At 46.6% G+C, this 9,681-nt stretch overlaps 1 pseudogene; it reads right to left on the reverse strand.

Moving 5' to 3' along the window:
• Positions 1–1,823: 1,823 nt before the first annotated feature.
• Positions 1,824–2,935, reverse strand: LOC103775505 (annotated as a pseudogene).
• Positions 2,936–9,681: the final 6,746 nt, after the last annotated feature.

Here is a 9,681-nt window from a genome sequence, read left to right on the forward strand (position 1 = left end):
CTTAATGGGTGGGTGATGTGGAGGTGACAGAGGAGGTGTATGTTTTGAGGGCTGCTTTGGCCACCCAGTGCTGCAGTGGATCTGGAACTTGAAAAATAGCCCAGCATGAAGTATCTTTCCCATGACACCAGCTTTCAAGGATGGATGTGCTACAAAAGCCCCTATGGAGAAAAAAAATGCCTTGCCTGAGTTCAGTGAGAAACTTGCCTGAATCTTCTGATCTCAGAGCATTCTGCTGAGGGAGCCCACAAGAGCCCAGGGATCTGCAGGGGTCAGTGGCAGCTCCAGGTTCAGGATGGTCGGCTCAGGAATGGGCAGGCAGTTGTGCTGCTGCTGGGAGAGCGTGCAGGGGGACTCTGAAAACAGTGGATAGACAACTCATGGGCCAGAACGTGCCTCAGCCACCAAGGGACATGTGCACTTGGGGCTTCTGGCTGAACTGGTGCTTGACAGTCCCACACAATGTCACTCTCTGAGTCTCTAGAGCTTGCTAGAGAGAGACCACAGGGAGACGCTGATGAAGAGCAATGCCTGTGTGTCAGAAACCAAGGTATTGAGGAGATTTGGTGCTGATAGCCCACAGGCTGGAGGTCTGGTTCTATTTCATCCCATTCTTTGGGGAGGGGAAAGCTAAATCCTCAGTTATCCCTGAAAAAGATGACACTCTTCTGTCCTGCCTTGGCTTATGAGGCTTTACTGCAGCCCCAGCAGCTGGAGGTAGAGCTTTAGGTATGTGGTGTGGAAATGGGGACCCAACACCTTTTGAGCTTGCTCTTTTAAAGACTAGTGGCTGGTGGCAGTGAATCACACCCCCTCCAGTGAAGCAGAGTTAGACACTGCTGCCACCCAGAGGAATCCTTCCATTCCCATGACAGCTGGGCTGGGTGCTGAAATTAGCACTGACTGTCTTGGAGAACATTAATGGCTTCTACAGAGAGATGATTTAATCAACGATGCAGTCATATGGTGTTATCATGTACCAGGGTTTGTGTAATTGCTCAAATCTGCAAGTAGAATTTTTCTTTGGAGTTTCTATGGAGGGATTTAGCAAAAGAAACTTCCTGGATGCTGATGGCAGAACTTTAGATTGCAGCAGTGGGAAGGGACCTGGCGTGAGGGCTCTCAAAAGGCACTGCAAACCTGAGCAGGTTGAGTTGAGCAACTTCGTTGTACAGCCCTTGTTTTCTATATTGTTATTATCATCTTCATCATTAGTATTTTCCCTTCCTTCTCTGTCCTATAAAACTGTCTTAATGTCAAACCATGAATTTTACCTTTTTTTTTCCCCCCTCCCAGTTCTCTTCCCCACCCCACTAGGTGGGATGGAGTGAGACAGTGACAGGAAAATAAATGGAAGAGTAGACATGAGAAAACTTTTGGGTTGAGATAAAGACCATTCAATAGGTAAAGCAAAGGCTGCACACACGGTCCCCTGTAAAGCAAAATTATCTCAATACCTGGTTTACTCCTTATCCTTTGGATCTGTGCCTTTTTTCATAGTCTTAAATTTGCAAGACTTTAGAGAAGCTGGTCCCGTGAAGAGGCTGAGGAATCATTAAGCAAGACACTTGATACCACACCTTTACTGGGCTTCACAAACCACCAGTAATGGAGATGGTCGGTCATGTGGCTTGAGTTCAGAAAGTGATACCTTTGAAAAGGAAAAAGGGACCTGCTGCAGCTCTGTGAGCTGCAAACCTAGGGCAGGAAGTACATTAGAGAGAAAGAATTAAAAAATAAAACCCCAAACCCAACCCGTGCAAGGGATGGAGAGCAGTGCTGAGGAAATGAGCACTGGGAAGGTGAGAAAGATCCGCCTGTCCTCAGTCTGTGTCTTGGGCAGTAAGATGATCTGAAGCCCTGTGGGCCATCGCAGGGTGGATGGAGAGAAAGCACTTCCTGGGCTTGAGGTTCCCAGGAGGAGCAGGTGACTGTGAGAGGGACACAGGAGGGGTGGAGTGTTGGCTTTGGGAGGTGCTTCTGCAATCCAGCAGTTTGCGAAAGCTCCTCCGGAAACCGTCATCCAGAAAGGCATCCAGGAAGGGGTTGAAGCAGCTGTTGGCATAACTCAAGCTAGTAAGGAAATAGGAAATCCCAATGAGGAGTGGAGTCTGTGGGGTATCTGTGGGGAGGGCCAGCACTGTGCTCAGCTGATAGGGCATCCAGCAGAACAGGCACACGGCCAGGATGACAGCCACCATCAGCCTCACCTTTTTCTTGGCTTTTGCCTTGCAGCGGAGGTGCACAGGTCTCAGTCTGCACAGCATGGTCATGTAGAAGGTGCAGATGGTGCACACTGGGGTGGCAAGACCTAAAACAAGAGTGTAGATCCGACTGCCTTTCCACCAGCCGCTCTCGGGGTAGGGAACACGAAGGCACATTGGGAGAGCCCCTGCTCCTTGTGTATCTTGGCAGAGATGGTGAAGGGCAGGATGTGACTGTGACCAAGGACCAGACAGAGGCTCACAACCTTGGCTGCTCAGTGTGTGTGGTAGGACATCTTCCTGGACTTTTTGGTAGCCACCACAACAAGGTAATGCTCAATGCTCATGACAGTGAGGAATTAGATGCTGGAGGAGCTGTTATCCTGGTCTATGGAGGTGATGAGCTTGCACGTGAACTCTCCAAAGGGCCACTGCAGGAGCAGGTAGTCAGCAATGTTGATGGGCAGCACCAGGGTAGAGAGCTTGGCAGCAATGGCCAGGTTGAGGATGAAGACATTGGTGACTGTTTTCATCTTCACAGCTTTGAGGATTACACAGATGATGGTGGTGTTGCCTGTCAGCCCCACAGCACAGATGACTGAGTAGATGACAGGCACCGTGACAGAGAAGCTGGGGTTCAGTGGGGGCGTGGACATATTCAGACCCCCAACCCCTCGCCCAGTGCAGTCTGCACATGAGGAGATGGTTTCAGGGAGGGAGGAGTTCTCCATGGCCCCAGCAGAGAGTGGTCTGACCAAGCAAGCACCATCAGATGAGGCACTGGGAGGGACTTACCAACCTCCACAGAGACAGGAATTAAAGGTGCTGAAGTGGTCCTGATACCAACAGGAGTTTATGGACCTCTGGGAAGTGGCGTGGCCGCATCTTTAACTGGGCGATCCTCAACAACACTGACAGGTCTTTTTGTACTGCCTGGTGCTACAGATGCTCACTTTATTGGTGAAATTAAAATTATGGCATGGACACTGATGCCACCCTGTACTACCCCAGCAGGAAGTATTATTGCACAACTAAGATATTTTTTTCCAAAAGCACCTAATGCAGGACAGATGAAAGGAGCAGCAGGCTGTTTTGGATCCACAGGACAAATGCAAATTTTCTGGACTTAATCCCTTACTGTGCAGTGTCCTCAGTTGTCCTGCATGTTACAGACTGCACCTTTCAAAATTAATATTTCAGGAATTCTTGATAGCGGTGCAGATGTTACTTTTATTTCTAATCAACAATGGTCTAGACAGTGGCCTCTAATAAATGCTCACGTGCTCCTATTGGGAATCAGAGGCCAAACTATCCCAAAACAGTCAACAACTGATGACAGTTATTGGCCCAGAGGGAAGGACTGCCACGATTAGGCCTTTTGTACTAACTGTGCTGGTTACCCTTTGGGGTAGGGACTGCTTGGAGCAGTGGGGGATGTGTTTAACAACGGATTTTTCCTGGGGGTCACTGATGTGCAGCAGGTCCCATCAGTAACTTGGAAGACAAATGATCCCATGTGGATAGACCAGTTTTCTGTACCAAAAGATAAGCTGCTGCAAGTACATAAATTAGTGGAAGAACAATTACAAGCTGGACATACCCACAGCTAATCCATGGAACACACCCGTTTTCGTGGTAAAAAAGAAAAGCAGTTCCTGGCGGCTTTTGCATGACTTCCAAAAAATGAATGAGGTAATGGAGGACATGGGAGCTTTACAACCTTGTCTCCCCTCTCCAACAATGCTAACAGTGCTAACTGTACTTGACCTAAAAGACTGCTTTTTTGCCATTCCACTAGCACCTCAGGATGCCCCCAGGTTTGCCTTCTGCGCACCATCCCTCATGCCCAGGAGCCCCATAAAAGGTGTCATGGGAAAGTGTTACCTCAGGGTATGAGAAACAGTCCAGCTCCATGCCAACAGTTTGCAGCTTCAGTTTTAGTCCTGTTAGGCAGCTCTGTGGCGATGTTAGTATAGATCATTATATGGACGAGATTTTAATAGAGGCAGAGAGCAGGAAGAGAGCACAAGAAGTTCGATATCAAATAGTGTAGGTCGCCTTTGGGGCAGGTTTAAGAACAGCAGACAACAAGGTGCAGGAACACGCTCCGTGGAGATATTTAGTGTGGATAATCTCAGATTGTACAGTCAAACCTCAAACGCTGACAACTGCCACTGAGGTTCAAACCTCGAATGACTTACAGAAATTATTGGTTTGGCCTTTGTTAGGAATTACCACAGAAGAATCACATCCTTTGTTTCAATTGTTAAAAGGTGACCCAGACTTGAATTCACCAAGACACCTGACTTCTGCAAGATCAGCTTTAGACAAAATAATTCAGAAAATAACTTGTCAAACAGTGCACAGAAAGCATTTAAATCATCCTATCAGCTTGTTTGTTTTTCTCTCTGCTTTTCAGCCCTATGGTCTTTCAGCTCAATGGCTGTCACAAGAATTATCTCCTTTGTGTAGCATAGGGTGGATTTTTTTACCACACAGCTTTGGAAAAACTGTAACAACATCTGTTGAAATGATTGCAATTGTAATTCAGTGAGGGAGAGAACGACTGCTTGCTCTGAGTGGGGCAGAGCCAAATGTCACCTGTGTACCCAAGGACATGAAGCAACTGAATTTCTTGACTCACCAATCTTTTGTTTTTCATGTGCACTGGTGGGCTTTCCAGCACAGATCAGCATTCATTATCCCAGGCACAAAATGATCCAATCTTTTCAATCTTTACCTGTTGTTACCTGTTCCCTTTTTAGCACAAACACCCACAGCAGGAGCACTGGCTGTTTTTACAGATGGTTCAGATAAAACAGGTTGAACAGTTATTGTATGGAAAAATGACAAAGGTCAATGGGAAAGAGATGTCCATATTGTTATGGGCTCACCACAGACATAGAGCTTGCAGCTGTGGTCTGTGCTGTTAAAAAAGGGCTCACCACAGACTATAGAGCCTGCAGCTGTGGTCTGTGCTGTTAAAAAAATGGACAGAACCATTGAATATAATAACTGACTCTGCATATGTTGCAGGTCTAGTTTCCAGACTGAAAGAATCTTTTTTAAAAGAGGTTGACAACAAGGTTTTATTCCCTCTTTTATGGGAATTATGATGGCTTTTAAATAACAGGAAACACCCATATTTTATTTTGCACACTCATTCACATACAGCATTGTCAGGGCCAGTTAGTGGGGGAAATGCTCAAGCAGACAAACTAGCAGGGTTGATGGTTCTACCTAATCAGTTTGCACAGGCCAGATTGCCGCATGAATTTTTCCAACAAAATGCAAAAGCATCGTGGCATTCTTTCCAATTAACGAAGGATCAGGCACAACAAATCAGTCAGCCTTGCCCTGATTGTCAAAATATATTGCCTATGCCAAATATTGCTGTAAATCCATGTGGGCTTCAAGCCTTAGAACCAGATTTGGCACACCAATGTTACACAAATCCCGGAGTTTGGGCAACTTAAGGTTCCATAGATACATTTTCCTCCTGCATGGATGCCTCTGTGTACACAGGAGAAAAAGCCAGAGATGTTTGCTGACATTTTCTTCAGGTCTTTGCAGTTTTAGGAGTTCCACAACGAGTGAAAACAGATAATAGCCCAGGATATATAGCACAAAAAACCATATTTGTTTTTTGAACAATGTGGGGATGTGGCATTCTACCGGAATACCTCAAACCCCCACAGGTCAAGCTATCGTCGAACAAGAACATGGCACCCTAAAAAACATGTTATTAAAACAAAAAAGGAAGAGTCAGGAAAGAAAGTGGCTAAAGCTTGTTATGTCTTAAATTTCTTAAATGGATGGACTGAAGAAGGGCCTCCAATTCAGCCCCACTTTAGTGCATTAAAATGTCAGTCTCTAAAGGACAAGGCTCAGGGGATGGTGAAGGACTTACAGACAAACCCGTGGGAAGGCCCCTTCTCATTAATAACTTGGGGTAAAGGACATGCTTGTGTTTCTGCAGGTTCTGGTCCAAAATGGGTTCCCACGTGCTGGATAAAGCCCTTTCTGCCATCCTCATCACCTGCCTCCTAACAGCTCTTTCAGCTTTGCCTGTTGGACCACGCTCAGGAGCCGATGCCCGGCTCACCCTGGAGAGAGCAGTTAACACAAGCACTCTGGCTTTGGCCGTGGAGCCCCTGCTGACCCTTTTCACAGTCACCTGGTAGGAATACTGTTAGGTGAAAAAGAGCTAGATGAATTGTACAATAGAACTATGAAGTACGATTGTACCAAACCTGGCATGCGTGCAGCCTGGTAGTGTGAGAATGATGAAAGCTGGGCAACAAAAAATCAGGGCATTGGAATGCCAGTCTGGTATATAGATAGTGTCTCTTTTTGCAGACCTTCCCAAAATGTCCACTGTGCTGCAGGAGTTAGACATATTAGTATCTATCCAAAGTGCGTGGTGCTTTTATTTGAATCATATAGGGTGGAAAAAATACAAAGCTAAAGTTTGGACACGTGTAGATGTTTCTGCAGATAATAAAATTTATAGAGATGAAACATGGTGCAACAAAACTTCACCATGCAAAATTAGACCGCATGAAAGTGATGTGAGACTTCCAGATGGTATCTTTCTAATATGTTGTGATTGAGCACGGAAAGGCATTCCAGGAAAAGGTGAAGCTGGCCCTTGTGCATTTTGTAGGTTAACATTATTTCAGCCATCCTCCAACATGTTTAACAAGTCCTAGATTTTGCCCCAATTAAAAAAAACGAAGCCTTGCAAGTCTTTCACAATTTGAAGAAAAGTAGAACATAGAATTTTGGAACACAGCACAGTGATTTTTTGGATCTTTGATTCCTGGTGTAGGCTCTGCCCAAGCCTTAACCACTTTGACTAAATGGGGATGCTGGTTAGCTGAACAAAGCAATGCCACCAGTAAAGCATTAACAGGACTGTTAGTGGATGCAGACTCAGTGTGACATGCCACACTGCAAAACTGAGCAGCCATTGATTTTCTACTTTTAGCACATGGTCATGGCTGTCAGGATTTTGATGGAATGTGCTGTATGAATTTGTCAGATCATTCACAATCAACTTATAAAAGCATTCAAGATTTTAAAAAGGGGGTAAAAGAAATACAGCTGTATGATGGCACCTTTTTTGACTGGTTGGGTAACCTTTTTTTGGGTAACCTTTATGGATGGCTTGCAGGATGGACGAAATATTTGTTGCAGATAGGATTGGTGTGTTTGATTATTTTTGTGTGTATAATAATTTGTACACCCTGTTTATTACAGTGTGTTCAGAGGTTAATTAACCAAGCGTTTGAGAAAGTGTTCTTTGTAAATGTGGTGGTTTAGGCCCAGGCAGGAGCCGGGCACCACACAGCCACGCGCTCACTAGGATGGCTCCTCTAGTATGGGAAATAGCTTGGATAATAAGATTAGCTTTCATGTTGTTATGTTTTACAAGTTGTTAAAAGATAGATTAAATTAGAATAGATAAATACTGTATTTTTGCAAGATGTTGCCATACTATATGCAAATCTTAAGCCTCTTTGAAGGTGGTTAAAACAAAAAAGGTGGAGTTGGGTTGCAGAGGTCACAGTCATGTCACAAGGCTTGGGCCTTGGGGGTTTAGGGACTTTGCAAAGGGGCTTTCCAGAAACTGCTGCACAGGGACACAGTTAAGGAATTCGGTGATTGGTTAGTGGGAACTGGTGTGACACGCAGTGATTGCTTGGTAGAGAGTGGGAGGAGCCTGTAAAAGGTATAAAAAGACTGTGCCTTTTAATGAAGTTGGATTCGCTGTTTCGATCAAGCTGGGTCTGTGTCATCATTCGCCAGCTTCCAGCCTAGGAAGCAGAGTCTGCCATGAAGGGCTCTGGGCCCCACAGAGGACGTTATGTTTCAGTCTGGAGCCTAAAGGAAAGCAGGTAGCCCCAAGTTTCCTGGCTCTGCTGAGAGGGTATTAGGGGCCTGTCACAACCAGCAACTGCATTCAGGGCTAGGCCCTTTCCTGGCAGAGCAGGCTGTGAACGCGTTTTCTTCTGCGGGAGAACAGCCAATGAGTTAAATTGTGTGGTTTTAATTGTTAAATAACTGCTGGGAATTACATAGATCGTATCAAATAAGGGATGAAATGTCCTGGTTGGGCTGTGGCAGGGTTGGTTTTCCCCTGCAGCCAGGCAGGAGCTCTCGTTGGGCAGACAGCTGAGCCAGCCGGTGGGTTGTTTGATGCCGTGCTGACATCACGCCAGTGGCAGCAGAGCAGTGCTGGGCTCACGGCCAAGAGCTGCTGGGTGTTCTGGGGCCTGGGGGTCCAGGGCCAGGGGCAGCTTCCTGGGCCAGGGGCTTCCAGGGTCCAGCAGTGTGAGCCACAGTGGCCTTCTGGAGCCCATGTGGTGATCTCCTTCCTTGTACCCTTTGTTTTATATAGTTACATATCCTGTTACTGCTGTTGTTTACTGTTCCTTTTGCATTCTTGTATGAAATACTCTTTGTTCAACCCACAGGGTTTTGTATTTTCTCCCTTTTTTCCCTCCAGTTTGGGGGCTGGGGGTGATTGGGCGGCCATGTGGTGCCTGGCTCCTGCCAGGGGCTAAATCACCACAGTTCAGAAAGAGCCAGAGGTTTCTCAGTTGAGACCAGACCCCAGGCCAAAATAGCCAGGCACCCACTCCTCCAGGAAAGCTCCAGGCTTTGAATGCCTGTACTGGATCTCATCAGCCCCTAAAAGCATCTGCATTGCTCACAGGAATTTAGAGATACCTCCTGTACATTAGCCTGCACTGACCTCAGAAATCTGCAGCTGGCACCTTTACTTCAGGCTGTAGGCTTGGACACATTTTGTGTTCAGAACGGGCTGATGCACTCCGAGCTGAGACCAGCTCCCAAGCCAAAACAGCCAAGCACCTGCTCCCGAGGAAAGTTCCAGGCTTTGAATGCCTGTGCTGGATCTCAACCGCCCCTAAAACCATCTGCATTGCTTGTGGGAATTTAGAGGTACCCCCTGTACATTAGCCTGTAAACTGTGACGTGTTTTGTATTCAGAATGATTAGGAGGGGCCCTCAGCTGAGAGCAGCTCCCAGAGTTAAAACATCTAACCCACTGCTCATCAAGGAAAACTCCCAGCTTTGAATGGCTGTGCTGGATCTCATCAGCCCCTAAAACCATCTCTACTGCCCCCAGAAGTTTCCAGATACCACCTTCACTTTAGCCTCTAGCCTTTGACACATTTTGTGTTCAGAACAGGCCTCCGCAGAGACCTGCTCCCAGAGGGAAAATGTCCAGGCTAAGGATGTTCCTCCCTAAGGAAAGCTGCCAGCTTTGAATCCGAATGGCCCCTTACACCATCTGCACTGCCCCCACAAATCTGCAGCTACCACCTTCACTTTAGCCTGTAGCCTTTGACACATTTTTTGTTTAGAACAGGATGAGAGGTTCTCGGTTTGACCAGCTCCCAGTGACAAAACCACCAGCCCCTGCTCCCCCAGGAAATCTCCTAGCTCT

The sequence above is a fragment of the Merops nubicus genome, unplaced genomic scaffold (genome assembly GCF_000691845.1).
Source record: "Merops nubicus isolate BGI_N331 unplaced genomic scaffold, ASM69184v1 scaffold8216, whole genome shotgun sequence".
Taxonomy (NCBI): Eukaryota; Metazoa; Chordata; class Aves; order Coraciiformes; family Meropidae; genus Merops; species Merops nubicus.